Here is a 25,808-nt window from a genome sequence, read left to right on the forward strand (position 1 = left end):
TTTGGGCTCTTTGGGGCATTGGACAAGGTGGTGGGGCTCTGGGCTCTTCGGGGCGCTGGATGAAGTGGTGGGGCTGTGGGATCTTTGGGGTCATTGGACAAGGCGCTGGGGCTCTGGGCTTTTTGGGGCATTGGACAAGGTGGTGGGGCTCTGGGCTCTTCGGGGCGCTGGATAAAGCGGTGGAGCTGTGGGTTCTTTGGGGGTGTTGGTAAGGTGGTGGGACTGTAGGCTCTGGGGCACTGGATGAAGTGGTGGGGCTGTGGGATCTTCGAGGTCATTGGACAAGGCGCTGGGGCTGTGGACAAGGTGGTGGGGCTCTGGGCTTTTTGGGGCGTTGGATAACTCAGTGGGCCTGTGGGCTCTTTGGGGCGTTAGATAAGCCAGTGGGCATTTGGGGGCACTGGATAAGGCGGGTGGCGCTGTGGGCTCTCGGAGTATTGAATATTCAGTGGACTTTTATCATTTTGGAAGATTCTTACCCACTTAAATCTCACTGACTGGATTGTGGCTCTGAATGTTGCTGCAGTTCTATCCGGTTAGCGCTGGCGAGGTCCAGAGAGGAGTTGGCGATCATCCTAACTTTAGCCAGGTAATTATCTGGGCACCTCTCTGAATATTAGCCGGCACCTGGGAAACTTCCAGGTACTCAGTGCTTGTGTCTGGATCGTTTTCTGCCTGTAATGGTCATCACTCACTGCTACAGTCTCGGTGTCGGCCTGCTAGTTCTGGTTTTTAAGATCCTTCAGGAATTGGTCCCTGGAGTCTTGGTGATTTGTGTTGGATAGCAGAAGCTGACAGGGTCCCTATAGTCATCCCAAAATATTAAGTGATAAGCTGGAAGTGAGTTTTTTCACGCGTGAGTTCTGTTTTATGGAATAAACTCCCCAAGGATTTGCATGAAATCTCTAATATCTTTAATTTCATAAACAGTATGAGGTGGGGTTCTTTGTGAAAGTTATGGGGGTGAAAAGAGGTACTGCCAGGGCTGTATTTGGGCATTTTAGGGTTTGGCAACAGCTGTCCTGTGATTGAGGCAATTTTACATTTTCATTGTAAAACGTTTTGTAGCATTTTTGGAGAAACGGTGTGTAAAGTGTCTTCATGAAATGAAGTCCCATAAGTACATAAGCATCGCCATGCTGGGACAGACCAAGGGTCCATCGAGCCCAGCACCCTGTCACCGACAGCGGCCAAAAGAACAAGCAATTTGTCCCGCCCCTCCTAGAAATACTGTATTATTCCCTCATCCATTCAATAACATTCTATGGCTTTTTCCTCCAGGAAGCCGTCCAACCCTTTTTTTGAAGTCCGCTAAGTTAACCGCCTTAACACACCTTTTCCGGCAGCGAATTCCAGAGTCCCCATAAGTTACTGGCACGTCGTTGCTGGCCTGGAGGCTGCATGGTGGTCGCATCAGATTCTACAGTCATTTGGCCAATAAATAGCCAGGATGGAAAAGGTCTGTGTCCGGTAGTTAGCACTCGGACTGTGGCGTTGCTATTCCAGTGGACATATGGGCTCAGTTTGGGTTGAGGGCAGAGCTCTGTCGCCCTGGCTAGTCACTCGCTGTGGTCACCTGTTTGTGTAAAGTGTTCATAGGTCAAAGGCAGTGGGGAAGTAAACCCTTTTTTGCGGCTTTACCAGGCCAAAAAAAACTTTTTGGTGACAGGCATTCCCCTGGACACAGTTTGGTGGGGTTACAATAGAAATCCTTAAAAATCTTCCCGTTTGTGTTTTGGAGTGCAGATTCATAGCCTGTGTAAGCGTTCGTTTCAGTATTTACGCACTGCCAGCGCTGCTTCTGCAACCCGTCATGAGAGATGGACGGCGCTGTTTGCAATACCTGAAATGGAACTTACCCTGAGCTCAGGTGTGAATCCAGATCCGCAGTCGGATGTGAATTCTCGGATAGCGTTAACGTGGGTCCTTTGTTAACAAAATGCTGGAGAGGATTATGCCGTGTGAGGAGATCAGGCTCAACAGGAGAGTTCAGGGTTTCGTTCTGTGCTGTCTCTTTGTGTCCAGCGAGCTTAAGGATGCAAAGCTGCTGGTTTTTAGGGTGACTCTATGATCTCCGTATTCTGTGACATGGGAATGTTTAAATTACTAAGAGGCTTATTTTCAAAGCACTTAGCCTCCCAAAGTTCCATAGAAACATATGGAACTTTAGCCTCCCAAAGTGCTTTGAAAATATGCCTCTATGTCTACCTTAAGACAGTTTCAAATCAAACGTATAGTCGGAAACACTGCGGGAGCTGTTACGTGAGTGGGTCTCTTTATAGGTGCCCTGATGCTGTGCAGTAAAGCCCTGTAACGGCTTTGAGGAGCCGAGATTCCATTTTAGGATTGCAGAGAATTGGGAATCGGTGTACATTACGTTTACACGTACGCAGTCACCCCAGCAAGGGACACGTGTAACTGACAGGATCCCATTAAGTTACAGGCAAAAGTGGCAGCTCTGCCCATTCTCTACTCATGAACAACCCCTTCATTTACACGCTCTGCCATGTATGTGCAGTTTACAGACTAGCGCTGAGACACCCTGCTGGCGCTCTCGCAGACTAGTGCTGAGAACCCTGCTGACTCTTGCAGAGTAGCATTGAGACACCCTGCTGGCGCTCACAAACTAGCGCTGAGACACCCCGCTGGCTCTGATGGGCGCTCTCGCAGACTAGCACTGAGATATCCTGCTGATGCTCTCGCAGACTAGCTTCGCAGACTAGTGCTGAGACCCCTGCTGACACTCTCGCAGAGTAGCGCTGAGACACCCCGCTGGCTCTGATGGGTGCGCTCGCAGACTAGCGCTGAGACACCCTGCTGGTGCTCTCGCAGACTAGCGCTGAGCCACCCTGCTGGCGCATACGTGCTTCAGTGCTAATGTTCTGTACATAATGCATTCAGGGCGACAGAAATGCAGTTCTAGGCTACCCTTTCACCTTTAGGTAGCAGTTGCTGTGTATCCAAATTAGACATTACAGGTTCTCTCCGCTATTTGAGCGGCCCGGTTGGACATCCATTTTCAACGTTTAGCAGCTGGATATCGCCATTTAGACATAGTAGGTAAGACCTGTATGTGGTATTTTGTCCGGAGCAGCCCAAATCCTATCCATATACAATAACAATTTATGCATCCAAAAAGATTGTTCCGAACCCCTGGGATTTTTGTTTAAAAAGCAGTTAGGTTGCTGGTACCATTGTGACTGTATCAACCCATCTGCCTATGTCTCCAGCCAGAAATCCAGGGGAGCAGAATGGAGGGACCATCCTATATCTCAGGGCAGATTGAAGAAAGGAAACCCAGCGGCCCGCGGGGGTGTCTGAGTTACTTGAATTTTGCATTCTGATCTGCTTTAATGTCATTTCTTTCCTAAAGGTGGAAGGTTAAAGCTATTAAATCAGAACTAGCTTTTCCCTCTGATATTCCCCCCACCCCCTCTCTTTATGTTAAATCGTTCTGATTCATAGCGTGTTGGGTCTTGGCAAGGGCTGTTTTTCACATAAAGCCTGTTGAAGTGTTTTCAGTCTTGTACCATTCTGATTTCTTGAACAGGAAAATGCTTTTTATGATGACACAAATCTCATTATAATAAAGAAATCCTTTGAAGAGTCTGAAGACCAGGCAGGGTCCTTCTTGAAGTTGTTGTGAGGGGGTCTGGAGAGCCTTGTTTTGCATTTTGCAGGTGCTGTTGGCGGAGTCTCCAACTGCCCCTGGCTGCTGGGTCAGTCTTTGATGTCATGATACTGGGGTTTAGGGCTCACTGAGCTTTCAAATTTGGTCCTGAATTCTGACTTTTCCCCCAGCTCTCCTTCCCTAGATTTCTCCAGTAAAGGGAATCTGTAATTTGCAGGAAGAATTATTCCCCAAATCATTTGTCAATCTTTGCCAGCTGGGATCAGCTTGATTTTTGACACCCCCTTGAACTCCTGTACCACCTTGCCTGGTTTAGATTTTGGGTGATAAAGTGTCTCTATGAGGCTGTGCAAGGGGACAGTCGGTGAAAGTGGTAAGAAATGGAAAGAGACATAATCGCAGATCACAGGGAGAGGCAGGTCTATAGCCTACTCAGCTTTCTGTGTGTGACAGCAGGTTTGAGTGGCCCACCAGTGCTGGCCCAGTGACCACAAAGGAGGGAGTCTAGGCCTCTTTGGAACTAAAAATATGTTTTTGGAAGCAATTTTGCTATGGGATCCTGATGTTTCTTCACTGGAGCTGGGAATGAGTTCTCCAGGAGTGCACACTCAGTGAGAATTCCACCCCTGGCCGCAACACCACTGCTTCGTAAACTCAATGAGGCAGCAAATCTCCCATTAGCAGCCACAGGGGCCCTGGTATATTTCCTGCCATATACATAAAAATAGGAACCTACCTTCAGTCTGCCGTGGGCTTCTCTGGGCTGACCTGGCACAGTCATGGCCACCGACTTGACCCAGATTCTGCTCTGTGTGAAATCTGAGCTCCTGCTCCTCTCCTGCCCCCTCCCACATGGCATCTTCTCTTCCCCCCCCCCCCCCCCCCTCCAATGGCACTTGTTCCCTGCTCTCTCCTCCAGGGCTAGTTTTACACCCGCTGACAGAAAGGAATTGGTTTTGGTTTCTGGTGCTGAGCCCCTTGTTTTTAGGACTTCCCCAGGGCAGGTGTGAACAGGAGCTGTATCTTCTCCGAGTACCCTAAGGAGGGCATGTAGTTGCATCCTTTTGGAAGTTTTAAACACCAGATAAGGAGCTAAAGTTAGGAAACAGAAATGAAATACAAAGTCATTTTTTCATTTTGCAGTTTGCACTGTTCTGGGCCACGGAGGTGCAGGCGTGTGATCAGTTTCTGTGGGAGAGGTGCAGGCGTGTGATCAGTTTCTGTGGGTCCTGTGGGGGAGGTGCAGGTGTGTGATCAGTTTCTGTGGGGGGAGGTGCAGGCGTGTGATCAGTTTCCATGGGTCCTGTGGGGGGAGGTGCAGGTGTGTGATCAGTTTCTGTGGGGGGAGGTGCAGGCGTGTGATCAGTTTCCGTGGGTCCTGTGGGGGAGGTGCAGGTGTGTGATCAGTTTCTGTGGGGGAGGTGCAGGCATGTGATCAGTTTCCGTGCGTCCTGTGGGGGAGGTGCAGGCGTGTGATCAGTTTCTGTGGGGGAGGTGCAGGCGTGTGATCAGTTTCTGTGGGTCCTGTGGGGGAGGTGCAGGCGTGTGATCAGTTTCTGTGGGGGAGGTGCAGGCGTGTGATCAGTTTCTGTGGGTCCTGTGGGGGAGGTGCAGGTGTGTGATCAGTTTCTGTGGGGGAGGTGCTGTGGGGGAGGTGTAGGCATGTGATCAGTTTCTGTGGGTCCTGTGGGGGAGGTGCAGGTGTGTGATCAGTTTCCGTGGGGGAGGTGCAGGTGTGTGATCAGTTTCTGTGGGGGAGGTGCAGGCATGTGATCAGTTTCCGTGGGTCCTGTGGGGGAGGTGCAGGTGTGTGATCAGTTTCTGTGGGGAGGTGCTGTGGGGGAGGTGCAGGCATGTGATCAGTTTCTGTGGGAGAGGTGCAGGCGTGTGATCAGTTTCCCTGGGTCCTGTGGGGGGAGGTGCAGGTGTGTGATCAGTTTCTGTGGGGGAGGTGCAGGCATGTGATCAGTTTCTGTGGGTCCTGTGGGGGAGGTGCAGGCGTGTGATCAGTTTCTGTGGGGGAGGTGCAGGCGTGTGATCAGTTTCTGTGGGTCCTGTGGGGGAGGTGCAGGCGTGTGATCAGTTTCTGTGGGGGAGGTGCAGGCCATGTGATCAGTTTCCGTGGGTCCTGTGGGGGAGGTGCAGGTGTGTGTTCAGTTTCTGTGGGGGAGGTGCAGGCATGTGATCAGTTTCTGTGGGTCCTGTGGGGGGAGGGCAGGTGTTGTGATCAGTTTCGTGGGTCCTTAGCCAAACTACACAGTGTTCATGCCAAGGGTCGATTTTTACTTGTGTTTCCGTGGACCTTCCTGCCACATTGCTCACAATCTTCTTTCACATCTGACTGATAATTGGAGACTCAGGCCAGGTAATCCTTTCCTGAGAGGGTGGACTTTTACTTTTTCCTACAATGATACCATCTCAGGAGCTTTTCCTCCCAGGGCTCCCTCTTTGCACCATTGTTATTTAATATTTTCTTAATTGATGCTTTTCTATCACCAGGATGACATGTTGTTGGTAGCTTATGTAGACGCTTCAGAGAAGTCGCCTTGTCTTGAATCCTGACAAAACTCTGGCTATCTGGGTAACTGAACGTTCTATTGTCCTTGTACGTTTTGATGCACAATTAAGCCAGTTGAATCATTCGATTATTTTGGCGTCCTTGATTCTCAAGTTTCCGCTACAGTACTTGCCTGTGTCTGTTTAACCCTGTGCGGTATTATCTGGACTGGGAATCTCAGTTTAATGTTCTTATGCTCTACTAATGATTTGCTTGATTTATTGTAACATCACATATCCTGGTTTGCCTCTTGCCCAGATCAAGTGCCTGCAGTCGGTTCAGAATGTTATTGTCCACATTTTATATCATGTCTGCAGAACAGATCACGTTGCTCCTTTATTACACAGGAAACGCTGGTTTCCAGTCTACATGTGCATTTAATTCAGAGTTCTCATTCTCGAATCCAAGCTGCTTTATTTGGGGTGGACATAAGAATAGCCGTACTGGGTCAGACCAATGGTCCATCTAGCCCAGCATCCTGTTTCCAACAGTGGCCAATCCAGGGTCACAAGTACCTGGCAGAAACCCAATTAGTAGCAACATTTCATGCTACCAATCCCGGGGCAAGCAGTAGCTTCCCCCATGTCCATCTTAATAACAGACTATGGACTTTTCCTCCAGTAACTTGTCCGAACCTTTTTTAAACCTAGATACGCTAACCGCTGTTACCACATCCTACGGCAATGAGCTCCAGAGCTTAACTATTCGTTGAGGGAAAAAATATTTCCATGTCCCCTGGTCTTTGTGCTTTTGGAACAAGTAAAAAATTGATTCACTTCTACCCTTTCTGCATCACTCAGGATTTGTAGACCTCAATCATATCTTGCTTCATCTGTCTCTTTTCCAAGCTGAAGAGCCCTAACCTCTTTAGCCTTTCCTCATATAAGAGGAGTTTCATCCCCTTTATCATCTTGGTCGCTCTTCATTGAACCTTTTCTAATTCCACTACATCTTTTTTGAGATACGGCGACCCGAACTGAACGCAATACTCAAGATGCGGTCGCACCATGGAGCGATTCAGTGGTATTATAGTATTTTCGGTTTTCTTCCACCATCCCTTTCCTAATAATTCCTAGCATGCTGTTGTTTTAGCAACCTTGAATAGTTTTGCCATCTGCAAACTTAATCACCTTGTTCATCGGCCCAATTTCCATGTCATTTATAAATATGTTAAGTAGCACCGTCCCAGTACTGATCCGTCCAGCACTCCATGTTCACCCTCCTCCATTGAGAGAAATGACCATTTAACCCTACCCTCTGTTTTCTGTCCAATAACCAATTCCTAATCCACACCAGAACCTTGCCTCCTATCCTATGACTCTTTAATTTTCTCAGGAGTATTTCACGAGGAACTTTATCAAAAGCTATCTGAAAATCTTTTTTTAAACCCATCTGTATTAACTGATTTTAAAACTTCCTCGGCAATGAGTTCCAGAGCTTAATTATGGTGTTGAGTAGGGTTGTTGGATGATCAAAAATTTTAATAGCAATTAATCTCACAATTTAAAAAATTAATCTTGAATTAACTGTATTACTTGCCTGGGCCATGGGCAGCGTCTTCAATGCAAGCAGGTTTCCTCCACCAGCCCCGAGAACCTTCCTGCAGCCGCTTCCCGTCCTCACAGAAACAGGAAGTTGCATCAGAGGCCATTTGGATGCCCAGTCTTCCAATTTCCTAAGGTCCTCCAGCAGTTTCTCATAGTCCACATGTGGTTTAACAACTCTGAATGGTTTTGTGGCATATGGAAATTTGATCACCTCACTTGTCATTCCCATTTCCAGTACAGATCTCTGTGATACTGCACTATTCACTTTCCCTACTCTCTGGTTTGATCATTTAACCAGTCTTTAGGGCAGTGAGTTTGGGGTTTGTTTTGATGGGTTCCTTAGGGCTGTGGTGGGTCTGGAGGTTTGGGCTTATCTGTTTCTCTGGGGTCCGTAGGGTTGTAGGCTGTGGACATTTGGGCTTGGGATCGCAAACAGAGCCGGGCAATGGGTTGTGGGAGGGGTGGGTGAGCTGGTTTGGGAGTCCCTGTCTTGGATAGATGGTCTCATGTATGTTGCCTGCGTTGTTTCCCCCAGAATAATATGCACCATTACGAGCTGAACATGTCCTTCAGTGTAGCTCGTACAAGAGGAGTAAGTGCACTTCTGGCCAGTGAACAGTGGATTGCCACAGGGATCAGTATTGGGACCGGTGATATTTAACATATTTATAAATGATGTGGAAATTGGAACAATGAGTGGGCCGTTGGATAGACCCTCAGGAGCAGAGGGTTTCTTCTGGCCAGCTTGTGTCTTCCACCAGGACAGAAATTGGGGGCACTATGAAATGAATTTTTTTCCTATAGACGCTGGCAATGGCATTGAGGGCGCTGGTGCTTTAATCTTGCCTGAAAGACTGAAGAGAGATTTTCCAGCTGTTTTCATGGGTACTTTTGACCTGTTGGCGTTGGTCCAATTTTCAAACTGAAAGTCTGCGTGTTCTTTCCCCTTGATAATGTACCTGCTTCTTCTGTGGGTTTTTGCACCCGGAAATGTACAATGTAAGCAAGTTAAATTTCTAAAACACAACTCCAGGAGTATTGTGGGATACCACGTTTAGCCGCCTTGACAGACGGTACTTTTCAGACGTTGGGCTGAAAAACGTTCCATCTGGACATGGGGAAGAAGCAGCTCCTTCGCTTCCGACCTGGGCTGCCCTCCATGGAAGGACCTTTGGGGTTCCTAAAGAGGGACAGCAGTGTCCTGAGGGAGGGCTGAGGTGGCTTTTACCTCAGTTCAGAGATGGAATAGTTTGTTGAAAACAAGAGGCTTTGTATGCCAGGTGTAAACAGAGCCACAGAGAGGGAGGGAGGGAGGGAAGGTTTGTTTGTTTTTTTCAGCAGGCACAAATTCCGGGAATCTTGATTTTTAACCTGTTTTTTCCTCTTTCTTGCCCTCTCTGCCTTTAGAGCCTCTTGGATTTCAGGTGTGTAATATGATCTATTTGCTGGTTCTGGTGTCTTTGAAACAAGACCCTCGGCATTTCCTGAGGTGCCAGAGGGAGAGCCAAGGCTAGTCTGATTTTTGTGGGCCTCGCAGCCTGGTTTTTCTGCGCAGGAGCTGGCTTAGGAGTGTTTTTGATTCTTCTTTTTTTTTGTCCTGTGAAGTTGCTCGCTAGAGTTGTGTGTGAAAACAAAAATTGGGGTCATTTTATACTTTCTCCCTGAGTTTTGGACATTTCTTTTGGTTAATTTCACACCTTTGTTTTAATAAAAACAAATTTGTAATGCACATTGGAACCTTTTCACGTGCATTAATTCACAAGGGTAATGTATGCTAAATTGATGCAGCCTGTTCTGTGTTTTTAAGGCATGTGAACATGCAGATTCCTACGGTCTGGTTGGAAACGGTCAGATTAAGAGTCTGTAAATAGTTTAGCTCAGATTTGGGGTGTTTGCCCTGCTTGGGGGTCCAGTGGTCATCGGAGTTGTTCAGAAATTCCGTATTTGTCCAGCTGGACTTTGAACTTCTTGGGATCCAATATTCACTATTCTTTAACCGAGGCCTTATCCGGAGCAGACTTGGACGTTTTCTGCGTGCCAGTACTGAACATCGACTGTGCCCGGATATCTAATCGGGCACATAGGAGTGCAGGAAACCAGATATCCAGGTCTAATTGGTCCGTGATGGTCAGCGTTTAAGGCGAGCTCTGAACATTACGCCCTTGGTCCTAGGACCTTGCCTCCTTTTTTTGCATTGTTGTGGTGTTTTTTAAGATGTGACATCCGTGTTTAAACAGTTCTCAGACCACGTGTACAGTCTGGACCCTCAAATTTTGGATTGTCTTGAGCAGTGCGTTTTTTACTAGGAAAAAAGGTGCTGGTACCCAAATGCTAGGCCGCCTTTCAGGGGTGAGGTGATCACTGAGGGACCCACCCCACAATAGCCAGGCCCCCTTGCAACCAGTCACAGAATCTATGACAAGGCAGAATTGGTGTGTAGAGCCCGAGCTCTTTCATTAAAACTTGAGGGCCATGGGTCAATTTTAGCAGACAATGGAAAAGGTGCCAGTACTCAGTACCCCCTCAAAAAAAGCCCTGGTCTTGAGAACTGGTTAATTTAATAGTACAGGTTTTGACTGTGTTAATCTGATTTTAGAGCTGATACCACCTCATAGTTGAGGAGTGACACAGAGCTCTGCAATGTCCCTTGTCCTCGGTCTCTCTGCACCACAGGGTGGATGACATCAGCCTTCATTAGAGATTGTAACACTTTTATTTAAGGGCAGAATCATCAAGGTTGGTGAGGAAAAAAACAAATTAGTCTACTTTAATAAAGGAAATTCTCGTAACTGTCCCAGGGACTGAACATCCAGTGTTTTCGCTGAGCTCATTGTCAACTGTAGCTCTGGCTTGTCTATTCCCGTGGCACATCTCCATCTCTGCTCTCTGTGCGTGGCCCACCATTCTCTACTGAAAGGTGGAAGGGTCACCTCTGTAAGTTTTTTACTTTTAGCAGAGATTAATATTTTTAGGACGCCGATCCAGGCAAAAATGAAAAAATGATGGTGGTGAGGGCCGTTTTCTAATTTCTTTCTACAGTTTTCATTTCCCCCCTAATTAAATGGTTTGAGTTTGCACTAACTGCTCGGCAGCTCTTTCTGGTTATTACAAAGGGATATTCATTCATTTGTGCCTTTTAAACACCGCCCCGATTAAAATCAGAGAGATTTCCTTCATCAAAGTCTAACATCCTTGAAAAATTAATTTGATGTCTCTTGTTATCACTTAATTGAATCTGGTGGGGAAAGAAGCCCTGGGCACAGAGTGATTAAAACCAGTCTCTTTCCTTAGCTGCTGCCTGCTTTTTCTTTTTTTCTTCAAAATCTGGCATTATAACTTAAGAAAAAATGTTAGAAATCGTGTAAAAATAACAGAATAGAACGTGTTCGTCTTTATTTTTCAATGTATAAAAAGCTGCCGTCCTTTGGCTGCCAGAAATTGATGCCTTTACAATTTATCACTTCTGAAAAGCCACCTGATCCTTTTTTTAAAACGTGTATGCTACATATTTCATTAAGAAGCCTTTTCTGGCTTGTGAATGCCTCTCACCGGTGCTGGGAACGTTGCCACTTATCTCGTCTTTAATGGAGTTGGCATTAGATGTGACTTTTCCAGACTCTTCGGGCAGAAGCGTGGTACATTGTAAACCTTTTCTCTGGTGACCAGTGGAGAGAGCGACTTGCTTAAGAAGCGTTTGCCTCGGGCCTTGACGACCTTTTTACCCTGCAGCTGGGTCCTTGTGGCTGGCTGCCTGGGCTATGAGTTTTTTCTAGCGGAACCACAGGGTAGTTTCTGGCTCTGTAGCTTGAGGTTCTGAGAGGAAAGGTGTCCGCCTTGTTCCTCTGCCCAGCCTGTTGGGATCTTTCAGTTTGAACTTGTAAAGTTCTGGCTTCACACCAAGGAATCCCCCAGAGGCCTCAGGCTGCTCACTTTCTTCCCCTCTTGTAGAATGACTTGACTGGTGAAGGCCTCCACATCTTGATTAACTAATATGTTGGGTGTTAGAGCATAAGACTGTAAGAGTTGTCCTACTGGGTCAGACCAAAGGTCCAACAATGGCCTATCCAGGTTATAAGTACCTGGCAGGATTCCAATAAATAGCACGATTTTACGCTACTTAACCTTGAGCTTTCCCTAGATCTACTTCAATGTTTGTGGACTTTTCCTCCAGAAATTTGTCCAAATCTTAACTACGTTAACTGCTTTTACCACTTGTTCCAGAGCTTAACTGTTCCTTGAGTGAAAAAAATATTTTCTCCCATTAATTTTAAATGCGCCTATGTAACTTCATGAAATGTCCCCTAGTCTTTGTACTTTTTGAAAGACTAAACAATCGATTTGCATTTACCAGTTTCACTCTGTTCAGCATTTTATAGACCTCTGTGGAATCTCCTCTCAGCTGTGTGTACTCCAGGCTAAAGTTTGTTGAATGGGATGGTGAGCACCCTGTTTTGGCCACATGGCTGGGGGTTCAGCTGGAATCCTTCTCTGCTGGAATCATTCCCTAGCCGAGTGGAGTGATGGGCTGCTTGGTTTTCTTTCCTGGGAGGGGGGGGGGGGGGGGTGGTAAAGGCTTGAAAAGCAAACTGTGGTCTGCCATATGTGTGGAAAATGTCTATCATGCTATAAGCATTAATACAGTATTCTGAAATGAAGAAAGTGAAAATTAACATGCAAGAGATTTAAAAAATTTAAAAGCTGCTTCTTTTCGTTGCTCTGGTGTCTGTTCAGAAAATATTCTAGACCCTGGAAACTGGATTGATACTATTATTGTATTACAATGTCATTTTCCTAATAGACAGAGGTCTTGTCCAGTATAAGATACAAGGAACAGCGTAAAAAAATTATATTCTTTTTGTTGGGGGTGGGGGGAGGGGGCTAGCCTAAGGGCCCCAAAATGCCTCTTCTCTTAATCCCTAAAGTCAGAGAAGATTTGCCCACCTGCTGATCTTATAACTTCCTTATGTAATTTGAGATAGTCCCTGACCAGGTGAAGCAGTGATTACTTCTTATATTACAGTATCTTTTAATGTTTTGCTTGTTTTTGATGATTCTCACTTAGAGCTGTTGGTGATGTGGGTTATACTTTTTATCAGTAATTAAAAGTAGCCCTGTACCATGTTGTTCTGGTCTGCTGAGGGGATGCAGGTTCATGTGAGACCCTATTATGGTGGAGGAGTAGCCTAGTGGTTAGAGCACCGGTCTTGCAATCCAGAGGTTGTCGGTTCAAATCCCACTGCTGCTCCTTGTGATCTTGGGCAAGTCACTTAACCCTCCATTGCCTCAGGTACAAACTTAGATTGTGAGCCCTCCTGGGACAGAGAAATATCCAGAGTACCTGAATGTAACTCACCTTGAGCTACTACTGAAAAAGGTGGGAGCAAAATCTAAATAAATCAAGATTCTAGAATTCTAAAGAATAACAAGATTCCATGCAGAATTTCAAAGTGTAGCAACATTCCATGTAGATCCCTAAAGAGTAACAAGATTCTATGGGGTGGAGGAGTGGCTAGGGTTAGAGCACCGGTCTTGTGGTCTTGCAACCCAGAAGTGGCCAGTTCAAATCCCACCTCTGCTCCTTGTGATCTTGGGCAAGTCACTTAAACCCCTCCATTGCCTCAGGTACAAACTTAGATTGTGAGCCCTCCTGGGACAGAGAAATATCCAGAGTACCTGAATGTAACTCACCTGAGCTACTACTGAAAAAGGTGGGAGCAAAAATCTAAATAATAAAATAAAAATAATAAAATAAAGGAAATACCATCTACCTCTGTCATCTTCAGGTTCCATTTTCCAACAGACCTATTTCAGGACTCATGTGTTGGCCTCAGAAAGGCCCCACATTGTTCTCAGCAATGGGAAGACCAAGAGCTGGTCCAAGTCTGCCTCTTGCCACAGTCACAGACTGAGTTGCGAACCACTGTAGATAGAGGTTCTGCATTATCTCACATCAGCTCTTGGCTTGTGGGTTGAGTACAGAGGTGATTTGAGGCCTTCCAGATGGCCTACTCATTCCTCCTCTGTCTCCACACGAAGTGGCTTACTTGCTACTCCTTGAGGTGTAATGTCCAAGTTGGGCCTCTCTCATGACCTGATGGGCAAGCCGCCCTTGGGCTGGTAATGACTTTTGGTGTCATACGAAAGTTTCTTTGTCACTTCAGGGTTTCTTAAAATTGTGGTTTGACTATATAGAAGGTATGTAGTGTCTGTTTGGCTGACCATGAGTCTGGCTAGGATGTAGAAGCTGTTGAGATGGAAACAGGATGGGATTTTGATATACCGGTCTTTCTGTGGTTACAATCCAAGCCGTTTACTTATTTGATACAGGTACTTACTTAGTTATTTTGTACCTGGAGCAATGGAGGGTCAAGTGACTGGCCCACAGTCAGAAGGAGCTTGCAGTGGGAATTGAACCCAGTTCCCCTGGTTTTCAGGCCATTGCTTAAACCATTAGGCTACTTCACTCCTTGGTTTAAGGTAGCAGGTGATAATTTGGCACATATTGCCCAGTATCAGTCTCAGTTTTGTCAAGTGAACTGTATATTCCCATACTGAACAAGTGCACTTCAGGGGCTTAGCTGCTATGGGGCCACGGGGGCCTGGGCCCCCGCAGATTTGGCCCTGGACCCCTCTGCCGACGACCCTCTCAACCCCCCCCTCCCGCCGCTAACCCGCCGACGCCGTCTGCTACCTTTGGTGGCGGGGGACCCCAACCCCCGCCAGCCGAAGTCTTCTTCCTTCGTTCTGTTTCTGAGTCTGACGTCGTGCAGGATGTCGGACCTCAGAAACAGAATGAAGGAAGAAGAGGACCTCGGCTGGCGGGGGTTGGGGTCCCCCGCCAGCAAAGATAGGCGACGGCGGGGGGGTGGGTTGGCGGCACCGGGGGAGGGGGGCTAAAATGTGCCCCCTCACCTCGGGCTCTGGACCCCCTCCCGCTGAAGTCTGGCTACGCCCCTGCTGCACTTAGCATTGCAATAGGGCAAAGCAGAGTTGTGGTGATGGTTGGGTGTTCTCGTTTTAAGTCCGTTCTCTTGAGGCTAGAGTAGCAGACTTGGAGGAGCTGAGGGAGACAGAGAGGTACATAGAGGAGGCCTACAGGGACATTGTAGAGAGTCCCACCTCCTGTCTGTCAGCCCCTGTGCTGCGTTGGAGGAGGGAGGGAGGCCTTCTAAAGGAGAGCATCACCCTGGTGCAGCTGGAAGTAATCCTCTAGACAGTCGTAGCCAGACCTCGCAGTGGGAGGGGGCCAGAGCCTTAGGTGGTGGGGGGGCACATTTTGGTTTGCCACCTCCTACCCACTGCCGCAGCAAATATCTTGGCTGGCGTGGGTCCAGTCTCCGCCCTGCTCTATCTTTCCCTCACGTCCTGCACGCTCCAGTTTCACTACTACTACTAATCATTTCTATAGTGCTACTAGATGTACACAGCGCTGTACATATTATATGCAGGCACTTTCTGTCCCTAGAGGGCACGCATTCTAAGTTTTTTGTACCTGGGGCAATGGAGGGTTAAGTGACTTGCCCAAGGTCACAAGGAGTTGCAGTGGGAATTGAACCCAGGTTGCCAGGATCAAAGCCCGCCACTTTAACCATTAGGCTACTCCTCCACTCACTAAAAGGAGCATTCTGGATGTGATGGGAAGACAGGGCAGGCAACAAGGCAGCGCTGGACTCTGGCGCTGGACAATGCTTCAGCTGGCGGGGGGGTTGGGGACCCCCGCCAGCAAAACCAGGGGACCCAGAGGAAATTTGGGGGTGGGCCCAGGCCTCCGTGACCCCATGTAGCTACGTCACTGGTAGACAGGACCAGCACACCAGGGAATGCAATATCCTCTCGCACAGAGAATGTGTCTCCAGGAGCTACTTCCCAGGTGGGAAGGGTTAGGACAACTGTTTTAGTTGGGCGATTTGATTATTAGGCTTGTAGATAGCTGGGTGGCTGGTGGACGTGAGGATCGCCTGGTCACTTGCCTGCCTGCTGCGAAGGTGGCAGACCTCACACGTCACCTAGATGGGGAGGAGCCAGCTGTTTTGGTACATGTGGGTACTGATGACATAGGAAAATGTGGGATAGAGGTTCTGGAAGTCAAATTTAGACTCTTACGTAGAAAGCTCAAATCCAGAACCTATAGGGTAGGTTCTGGACAAGTACAAATCAAGGTAAGATATACACAAAAAAAGTGGCACATTTATTGGCAGACTGGATGGACCGTGCAGTGTCTTTTCTGCCGTCATCTACTAGTTACTATGTAGCATTTTCCAAAGTACTACCCGTCCACGCGCAGGGCCCAAAAGACAGGCAGAGCTCCAGAGTCTCAATGGGTGGATGAGGTGATGGTGCAGGGAGGAGGGCTTTAGATTTGTAAGGAGCTGGGCAACTTTCTGGGAAAGGGGGAACCTATTCTGGAAGGGTGGGACCAGGCTGCTGGCATCACCATTTAGAAAGGAGATGGAATCAGCTTTTAAACTAGGACCTGGGGGAAAGCCGACAGTTGCTCAAGAGCGCATGGTTCAGGACAAAGTATCTTTCAAAGATATCACCAAAACAGGGAAGATAAGGTATCCCAATAGTGAGGTTGCAAAAGAGACCATAGTAGATCAGGTATCCTTAAATAAAAATCAGACAAATATTGCAAATTAACATTGTCAACTACTGTGCATGGTGTAAATAAGAACAAGAAACATAGTTTGAAATGTCTATATGCGAATGCCAGAAGCCTAAGAAATAAGATGGGAGAATTAGAATATATTGCACTAAATGAAAAATTAGAATATAATGGGCATCTCTGAGACCTGGTGGAAGGAGGGATAACCAGTGGGACACTGTCATACCAGGGGTACAAATTATATCGTAGTGATAGGGTGGATCGAATTGGTGGAGGGGTAGCATTGTATGTTAACGAGAGCCTTGAATCAAATAGATTGAAAATTCTGCAGGAAACAAAATACATCTGATAGGCCAGGGTGAACAGACAGACGTAGAAATGTTATCAGAAATGAGGGAGGCTAACGAACTGGGCAACACAATAATAATGGTGATTTCAGTTACCCCGATATTGACTGGGTAAATTAACATCAGGACATGCTAGGAAGGATAAAATTCTTACTGACGAAATCCAAGGACTAGTGTATAGAGAAAGAGAAGGAAAAAATTCTAACTACCTATCCTAGTGGAGAGCATTGATCTGGCTGCTGGGGTCCGCTTTAATAACAGTGATCCATAATATGATCAATAGTTGATATGGCTTTGGAAGTAAGTTCACACAGGAATCCAATGTTGTTAGGGTTTAAGTTTCAAATGGCGACTATGATAAATGAGAAGAACCGGTGAAAAAACAATGCTTAGAGGACTCAACTGTGAAGGTAAAAAATTTACAATCAGGTCGTGGATGCTGCCTCAAAAATACCATCCTGGAAGCCCAGGCCAAATATATTCTGCGAATTAAAAAGGAGGATGGAAGACCAAACTGACAGCTGCGAGGGTTAAAACGAGAGGTGGAATGAAGCTATTAGAGCTAATAAGAAAAAAATCCTTCAGAAATGGAATGTCAAGTCAAATGCAAAGCGCTTGATAAAGAAGGCAAGAGGGACTTTGAAAAAAAAGATTGCGTTGGAAGGCAAAAAACACATAGTTATATAAAAGCAAGAAGCCAGCAACAGATGGGAAAGCGCGGGGTACAAATGTAACAAAAAAAAATGTGGTTGGACTCCGCTCGATGACCAAGGGATAAAGGGGCACTCAGGAGGACAAAGCCATAGCGAAGAGATTAAGTTAATTCTTTGCTTCGGTCTTCACAGAGGAAGATTTGGGAGAGATACACGGTGCCAGAAATGGTATTCAAAACTGATGAGTCAGAGAACTGAATGAAATATCTATACACCGAGGATCTTAATGGTGCAATTTGACAATTGAAGAGTAGCAAATCTCCTGGACCAGATGGTATTCATCCCAGAGCATTGATAGAATTAAAAACTGAACTTGTGGAACTATTGTTCAGTAATATGTCATTTATCTTTAAAATCAAGCATGGTTACCGGAAGATTGGAGGGTTGCCAATGTTAACGCCGATTTTTTAAAAAAAGATTCCAGAGGAGATCCGGGAAATTATAGACCGGTGAGCCTGATGTTGGTGCTGGGCAAAATGGTAGAGACTATTATAAGGAACAAATTACTTGAGGCATATTCAAAAGCATGGATTGATGAGACAAAGCCAACATGGATTTAGTGAAGAGAAATCTTGCCTCACCAATCTATTACGTTTCTTTGAAGTGGTGAACAAATATGTGGATAAAGGTGAGCCGGTCGATATTGTGTATCTGGATTTTCAAAAGGCATTTTGACAAAGTACCTCATGAAAGACTCCAGAGGAAATTGGAAAGTCATGGGATAGGAGATAGTGTCCTATTGTGGATTTAAAAACTGGTTAAAAGATAGAAAACAGAGTAGGGTTAAAAGGTCAGAATGGAGAAGGGTAGATAGTGGGGTTCCCCCAGGGGTGTGTGCTGGGACTGCCTTGCACACATATTTATAAATGATCTAGAGATGGAATAACTAGTGAGGTAATTAAATTGCTGAAAACACAGTTATTCAACGTTGTTAAATCGCAACAGGATTGTGAAAAATTACAAGAGGACCTTATGAGACTGGGAGACTGGGCGTCTCATTGGCAGATGGACATTTAATGTGAACAAGTGCAAAGTGATGCATGTGGGAAAGAGGAACTCGAATTATAGCTACGTCATGCAAGGTTCCACGTTGGGACATCACTGACCAAGAAAGGGATCTAGACGTCGTTGTTGATGATACTTGAAATCCTCTGCTCATTGTCCTTTGGCGGCTAAGAAGTAAATAAACTGTTAGGAATTATTAGGAAAGGAATGGAAAACACCTAGAATACTGTGTTCAGTTCTGATCACTGCATCTCAAAAAAGATATAGTGGAATTAGAAAGGTAAGGAGAAGGGTGACGGAAAAGGATAAAGGGGATGGGATGACTTCTCTATGAGGAAAGTCTGAAGTGGCTAGGGCTCTTCAGCTTGGAGAAAAGACGGCTGAGGGAAGATATGATAGAATGCTATAAAATAATGAGTGGAGTGAAAGGGTAGACATGAAGCGTCTGTTTACTCTTTCCAAAACTACTAGGCCTAGGGGCACTCAATGAAGCTATCAAAGTAATAAATTTAAATGAATCAGAGAAAATTGTTTTTCACTCAACGTGTTATTAATCTCTGGAATTTGTTGCCAGAGAATGTGGTAAAGGCGGTTAGTGTAGCGGGGTTTAAAAAAGTTAGATGGCTTCCTAATAGAAGAGTCCATAGACCAGTGATTCCCCAAACCTGGTCCTGGAGGCCCCCCAGCCTGTCAGATTTTCAGGATGACCACAAATGAATATCAGGAGATGATTTGCATGCAGATCTCTCTCATGAATATTCATTGTTAGGATCCTGAAACCTGACTGGCCGGGGCCTCCAGGATCAGGTTGGAAATCACTACCATAGACCATTATTAAAATGGACCTTGGGGAAAATCCACTGCTTATTTCTGGGATAAGCAGCATAAAATGTATTGTTTTGGGATCTTTCCAGGTACTTGTGACCTGGATTGGCCACTGTTTTAAACAGGATGCTGGGCTTGATGGACCTTCGGTCTGTCCCAGTGTGGCAATACTTATGTACTTTCTGGGTGTGTTATTTCCCCAGGCCCATTTTTTAGGATTGTACTTCATGCAAAGCCTCAGCATTGTTTGAAGAGTGTTTATCCACAGCAGTGACTGGGCTCACAAGAGGCTATTCTCTTCTCTCACATCCATTTTTTTAAAGTTTTGATTCTCATCTTTCCAAATCTGAGTTCATCACAAGTTACATTCAGACATGGTAGGTTTTGCAGCTGAGGCAGCAGTGAGATTTGTATGGTTTCTCACCGTTAAGCTGTGGCCTTGTGTGCATTGATATTCCCAGTCACCGATTCCCTTCCTGGACCATTTATTTATTGCATTTGAATCCCACATTTTCCCACCTATTTGCAGACTCAATGTGGCTTACAGAGTCCTGTTATGGTATTGTCATTCCAGGGTGTCAGATACATTTGGTGATGTAAAGAGATTAGGATGGAAAGAAGTATTGGGAAAATAGATATAGAGAGATGACTTTCGGATTAGAGTGGATTGGTGAGGGGGTATAGTTAAGCTATGGGTCCTCTTTGTAGGCCTTATTGAAGAGGTACGTCTTCAGCGATTTACGAAAGTTGGATATTTCTTCGATTGTTTTCAGGTTAGCTGGTAGTGCGTTCCATAACTGCGTACTCATGTAGGAGAAGGAGGTCCGGGAGGCAGGTCCACGAGGTTTAGCATGTAGGTCGGGGCTTCTCCGTGGATGATTTTGTGTACGATCGTGCAGATCTTGAATGTGGTCCATTCCTTAAGTGGGAGCCAGTGGAGTTTCTCTCTTAAGGGTTTTGCACTTTCATATTTTGGTTTTCCAAATATGAGTCTGGCGGCGGTGTTTTGGGTTGTTTGGAGTTTCTTGACGGTCTGTTCTTTGCAGCCAGCATACAGTGTGTTGCAGTAATCCAGATGACTTATTACCAATGATTGTATCAGGATACGAAATAAGAGGATCTCGGGAAGAGACGGTTTTACGTCTTTGAGTTTCCCCATGAGTGGAACATCTTTTTCGTAGTATCTTCATGTGGGTTTTCGAGTGTGAGGTTTCTCCCTGCATGGACTCACTCCTGTAGGTCCCTATTGGCATCATGTTACAGTAAGCACATTAACGAATAGTTCGTCATACGGGGTCAGAACAGTATGTACCATCCAGGCCCAGTATCCTGCTCTCCCGCTAGTGGCCAGTGTCCAGGTCACAAGTACTGGCAGAAACCCAGCACGAGTGTAACGAGATTCCGGAATCTCAAAGATGGTTCAACACATTTCCAGGCAGAAACCCAAATTAGTAGCAACATTCCCTGCTCCCAATTCCCAGGGGCGAGCCAGTGGCTTCTCCATGGTCCATGTCACAATCACGATGTGGGACTTTTCCTCCCGGACCTTGTCCGAACCTTTTTTGAAACCCAGATACTCTAATCGCTGTTACTACATCCATTTGTCTCTTTTCCAAGTTGAAGAGCCTTAAACTCTTTAGCCTTTACTTATATGGGAGGCGTTCCATCCCCTTTATCATTTTGGTTGTTCTTCCTTGAACCCAATCTTTTTTTGACATATGGCGACCAGAACTGAACACTATACTTGAGGTAAGGTCGCACCATGGAGTGTTACAAAGGCATTATAATATTTTGGTCTTATTTACCATCCATTTCCTAATAATTCCTAGCATCCTGTTAGCTTTTTTGGCCAGGCAGAAGATTTCAGCGTATTGTCTACAATGACACCTAACATAGTAACATAGTAGATGACGGCAGAAAAAGACCTGCACGGTCCATCCAGTCTGCCCAACAAGATAACTCATATGTGCTACTTTTTGTGTATACCCTACTTTGATTTGTACCTTTGCTCTTCAGGGCACAGACCGTATAAGTCTGCCCAGCACTATCCCCGCCTCCCAACCACTATCCCCGCCTCCCAACCACCAGCCCCACCTTCCAACCACCGGCTCTGGCACAGACAGTATAAGTCTGCCCAGCACTATCCCCGCCTCCAACCACCAGCCCCGCCTCCCAACCACCGGCTCTGGCACAGACAGTATAAGTCTGCCCAGCACTATCCCCGCCTCCCAACCACCAGCCCCGCCTCCCAACCACCGGCTCTGGCACAGACAGTATAAGTCTGGCCAGCACTATCCCTGCCTCCCATCCACCAGTCCTGCTTCCCACCACCAGCTCTGGCACAGACCGTATAAGTCTGCCCAGCACTATCCCTGCCTCCCAACCACCAGCCCCGCCTCCCGATCTTGACTAAGCTCCTGAGGATCCATTCCTTCGGCACAGGATTCCTTTATGCTTATCCCACGCATGTTTGAATTTCGTTACTGTTTTCATTTCCACCACCTCCCGCGGGAGGGCAATCCAAGCATCCACTACTCTCTCCGTGAAAAAATACTTCCTGACATTTTTCTTGAGTCTGCCCCCCTTCAATCTCATTTCATGTCCTCTCGTTCTACCATCTTCCATCCTCCAGAAAAGGTTCGTTTGCGGATATATCTTTCAAATTTTGAACGTCTGTATCATATCACCCTGTTTTCTCTTTCCTCCAGAGTATACATGTTAGGTCAGCAAGTCTCTCCTCATCAGTCTTGTAACGCAAATCCCATAGCATTCTCGTAGCTTTTCTTATGCCACGCGTTCAATCTTTTACATCCTTAACAAGATACGGCCTCCAAAATGAAACACAATACCCAGGTGGGGCCTCACCAACTACTTATACAGGGGCATCAACACCCCATTTTCTTCTGCTGGTCACACCTCTCTCTATACAGCCTAACACCCTTCTAGCTAGGGCCAGCCGCCTTGTCAACGTTTCGTCGCCTTTAAATCCTCAAGATACTAGTCACCCAAGATCCCTCTCTCCGCCCGCCTATCAGACTCTCACCTCCTAACACATACGTCTCCCGTGATTTCTATTCCTAAGTGCATCACTTTTGCATTTCTTCGCATTGAATTTTAATTGCCAAACCTTAGACCATTCTTCTAGCTTCCTCAGATCCTTTTTCATGTTTTCCACTCCCTCCGGGTGTCCACTCTGTTGCAGATCTTAGTATCATCCGCAAATAGGCAAACTTTACCTTCTAACCCTTCGGCTATGTCACTCACAAATATATTGAACAGAATCGGCCCTAGCACCGATCCCTGAGGCACTCCACTACTCACCTTTCCCTCCGAGCGAATTCCATTCACCACCCTCTGGCGTCTGTCTGTCAACCGGTTCCTAATCCAGTTCACCACTTCGGGTTATCTTCAGCCCATCCAGTTTATTTAAGAGCCTCCTGTGGGGAACCGTGTCTAAGTAGATTACGTCCATAGCTCGTCCCTGATTCAATTCTCCTGTCACCCAATCAAAGAACTCAATGAGATTCGTTTGGCACGATTTCCCTTTGGTAAAACCATGTTCTCTTCCAGCGAACTCTTGTCACCTAGATCTTTTTCTTGAGCGCTGACTCCTAAGGTATAATGTTAAATGTGGGTTTATCTAGCAATCAACTGTACCAAGTTTCTTTGTGGAAAGTGACAAGAGTTTACTGGAAGGGAAGGTTTTCCGTATAGTCCTGAAGAATTTGAGCTGTGACTGGACAGTCTGCAGTATTGAAGGGTCAGAGGGGAGAGACGGGTTTTCCAGCCCAGAACTCATCACTCCAGTGTGACCTGCTTCTTGGCTATGGGGCTTCCTTTCAGACTCACATTCCTAACCCCTCCCCCCTTTCTGTTTTTGCTGTAATATATTTTGCTTCTTGTTTCATTTAAACTTTTTGGAATAAGTCCCAGATTGTGGAGGGGTTAAAAGGGGAGCTCTGAAGGGATAAGGTGTGATTTTGTAAAGCTTGAGGGATGAAAGAGAGGGAGGGCAGAGTCATGTATTTAGGGAGGTGGGTGGTGAGGTATTGATGGCCCCTGCCCTGCTTGGGCAGCCCAACGTTTAGCTCCTTGGCCTTCAGGCCTTGTTTCCTGCTGTGGTTCTGTACAGCGACGACGAAGGTCGGTTATGGGTGAGGAATGAGCATTCACTGATCCCAGATCTGACGCCTGACTCAGAGGTTGTATAGTGGAAACCAGAAGTACACCGCATGTTATAGATGCGGGGTGGGGGGGAGGGGGGGGAGACAGAGACTTCGGAAAGCATTTCTGCAGGGAGAAGCAGTGTCTGACACTTAGAACTAACCTTGGATAAAATTGCCCAGACGGTTCTGTGCATAAATTATGCAACTTAAGGCTGGGGTTACTGATGTGTGCATGTTTCAGATACAGGGGGGTTGTGAGTTATGCTGTCTAGTGTGAGTGCACTTAATAAACTGGGGTAACTTTTTTGCAACAAATTCAGGTGACAGTGGGTTCCGTGGAGTATTTGATTACATATCCTTAAATGTGACATTCAGAGGAGTTTTAAAATATTTACACTCTTATTTAAACATGGATATGCAGGGATCATGCCTGGCGCTGGTGGGAGGGTAACACACACACGGATCATGCTTGATAGGAATGTGCACATAGTCTGAGTGGACCCTTTTTACAAGACGTCAGCACTTAATTAGGCGACCCTGATTAAGAAAACTTGGCGCTCAGCATTCTTTGCCCTCATCTTTCCTGGCTTAGAATCAAGGGCTTTGATATGCTAATTAGGGAGTAATTTAATTTCAAAGGCCGCAATTAACAAGGGTGTTGTGGACATGCTGTAGTTAAGCGGTGTAATCTAATTTGCATTAGTAACAAGCAGGGACTAATTAGAAGCTTAATTAGACACTTAGCTGGCTCTTGTGTTTACCTTCCTAATGAGATGGAGTGGAGTCAGTCCTCCCTTGTAGCGCTCAGCAGATGGCAGGCCACGGGCACACGCTCTGTGCCAGGGCCTTGCGTGTGTGCCTTGCTGGCTCTGTGCCATAACAGGAAGGAGCAGCTTGGCACTGGGGCACCCCGGGTACCAGCACTGTACTTTCTCTGCTCCCCATGTAGCAACATGTTTGCAGAACGCGTGAACGGGGCACTAGGGCGAGGAATGGTCTGACATCTTCTAGTACTACAGAAATTCCAGATAGACAGAGGTGGGGGGAGGGAACTGTGTTCATGTATCTCCCACCCTGGCGTCTGCGCTCTACTCTGGCAATCTTGGTTACTGAGCTTTTTCTGTGCAGGAAGCTGGGTTCCTGTGCAGTTGCTCCGCATGTGGTTTCCTAATGCACATGTGAAAAAAAAAATTACACCCAATACAGTAACCAAACAGTATGTAAATGTGCTACATGCAGAAAATGTGCCACCAGTGGACCACAGCACACGGGCCTGTGATAACCACAGCCGTATCGTACAGTGCTGTAACGCAAGTTCACGCCTAAACATTAAGCCTTCTGCAGAGAAGAAGATTATTGGACTGTTATAATGTTACCAGAACGTCCTTTACATCTGGCCCAGTTCACCCCCCACCCAAGCCCCCTTCCTGCGCTCAACCTGCTGGGTGTGTTTTTTTTTTTTTTTTAGGGGTACCCCTCGCCTTCCACAAGACATAACAAGGTTGCAGGTCTTTGTGCGGGATAGTGAAGAGAAGAATGGGCATGATTGGCAAGAAGAATAGAGCTAAATTCTTGGCTGTCCTCTTAACCTCAGCACCCAATGTGAAATACCCTGGGCTTAGCCTTCGGGTCCTCAGCTCACTTCTCTGCATCTGGGATTAATAGCTAATACATTTGTTAGCATGGACATCAGATTCGTGGCTGATTTCTACCGGAGCCTTTGCGCACAGTTAGTTCAGGTGGTGAGTAGGGCATCCTGGTAGTACAGAAAACTTCTGCAAATGAAGGTGACACTACCTTGATTCTGGCCCTTTGTTACTCTGGCCTGTGGATTTGATGCTACACTAGGAGTTTCGTTGTAACAACCAAGTCGAGACACAGCAAAGCTTGGGATGGAATGCTGGTCCTCGTTGGGTACGTCCCGCCGTTTCTTGTCTGCTGGACATTAACATAAGAGTTGCCTGGGTCAGTATCCTGCTTCCAGCAGTGGCCAGTGCAGGCCGCAAGTACCTGGCCGAATCTCAGAAGTGGCGGGATTGCATTCCCCTTACCCCCTATCCGTGAACCTAGTCGGTACCTTGTGCTGCTCACAGTGGCAGAGATGAAAGAACGAGATTTCTCACATGGAGCTTCTCTTCTAGGAGTGACCCCCCCCCCCCCTGCTCTCTCAGCAGGGTCTAATTTGGTTTCTTTGCTGGCCTGTGGGGTTAGCTGATAGTAATCGCAGCGCTTGTGTCATGAGTGACCTTATTATGTAATGTTCCCAGGGTTGGTTACTTTAGGAACCCACTTGATACTAATCAAAATTTAGCCCTATGAAATGTCAGTCTTATCTGCCCTGCATATTTTTCCTGTTTTGATGTTTGAGTAATTAGATTTGTATTTTAAGATAAGTTATTTGATTCTTATGTA

The 25,808-nt window shown here is 46.4% G+C and overlaps 1 protein-coding gene across 2 annotated transcripts in view; it reads left to right on the forward strand.

Annotated features, from left to right (window-relative positions):
* The window catches only part of FOXP4 (forkhead box P4), a 104,292-nt gene that overhangs the window by 7,399 nt on the left and 71,085 nt on the right, over window positions 1-25,808 (forward strand). The window contains exon 1 of one of the 2 annotated variants that reach the window (XM_030220770.1): window positions 9,141-9,159. The exons of the other annotated variant lie outside the window; for it this stretch is intronic. The gene's annotated coding sequence lies outside the window, so the exon portion shown is untranslated. Of the gene's footprint in view, window positions 1-9,140; window positions 9,160-25,808 lie in introns of those variants that run through there. 2 annotated transcript variants of the gene reach the window in all.

Source organism: Microcaecilia unicolor, chromosome 12 (assembly GCF_901765095.1).
Source record: "Microcaecilia unicolor chromosome 12, aMicUni1.1, whole genome shotgun sequence".
NCBI classification, from domain to species: Eukaryota; Metazoa; Chordata; class Amphibia; order Gymnophiona; family Siphonopidae; genus Microcaecilia; species Microcaecilia unicolor.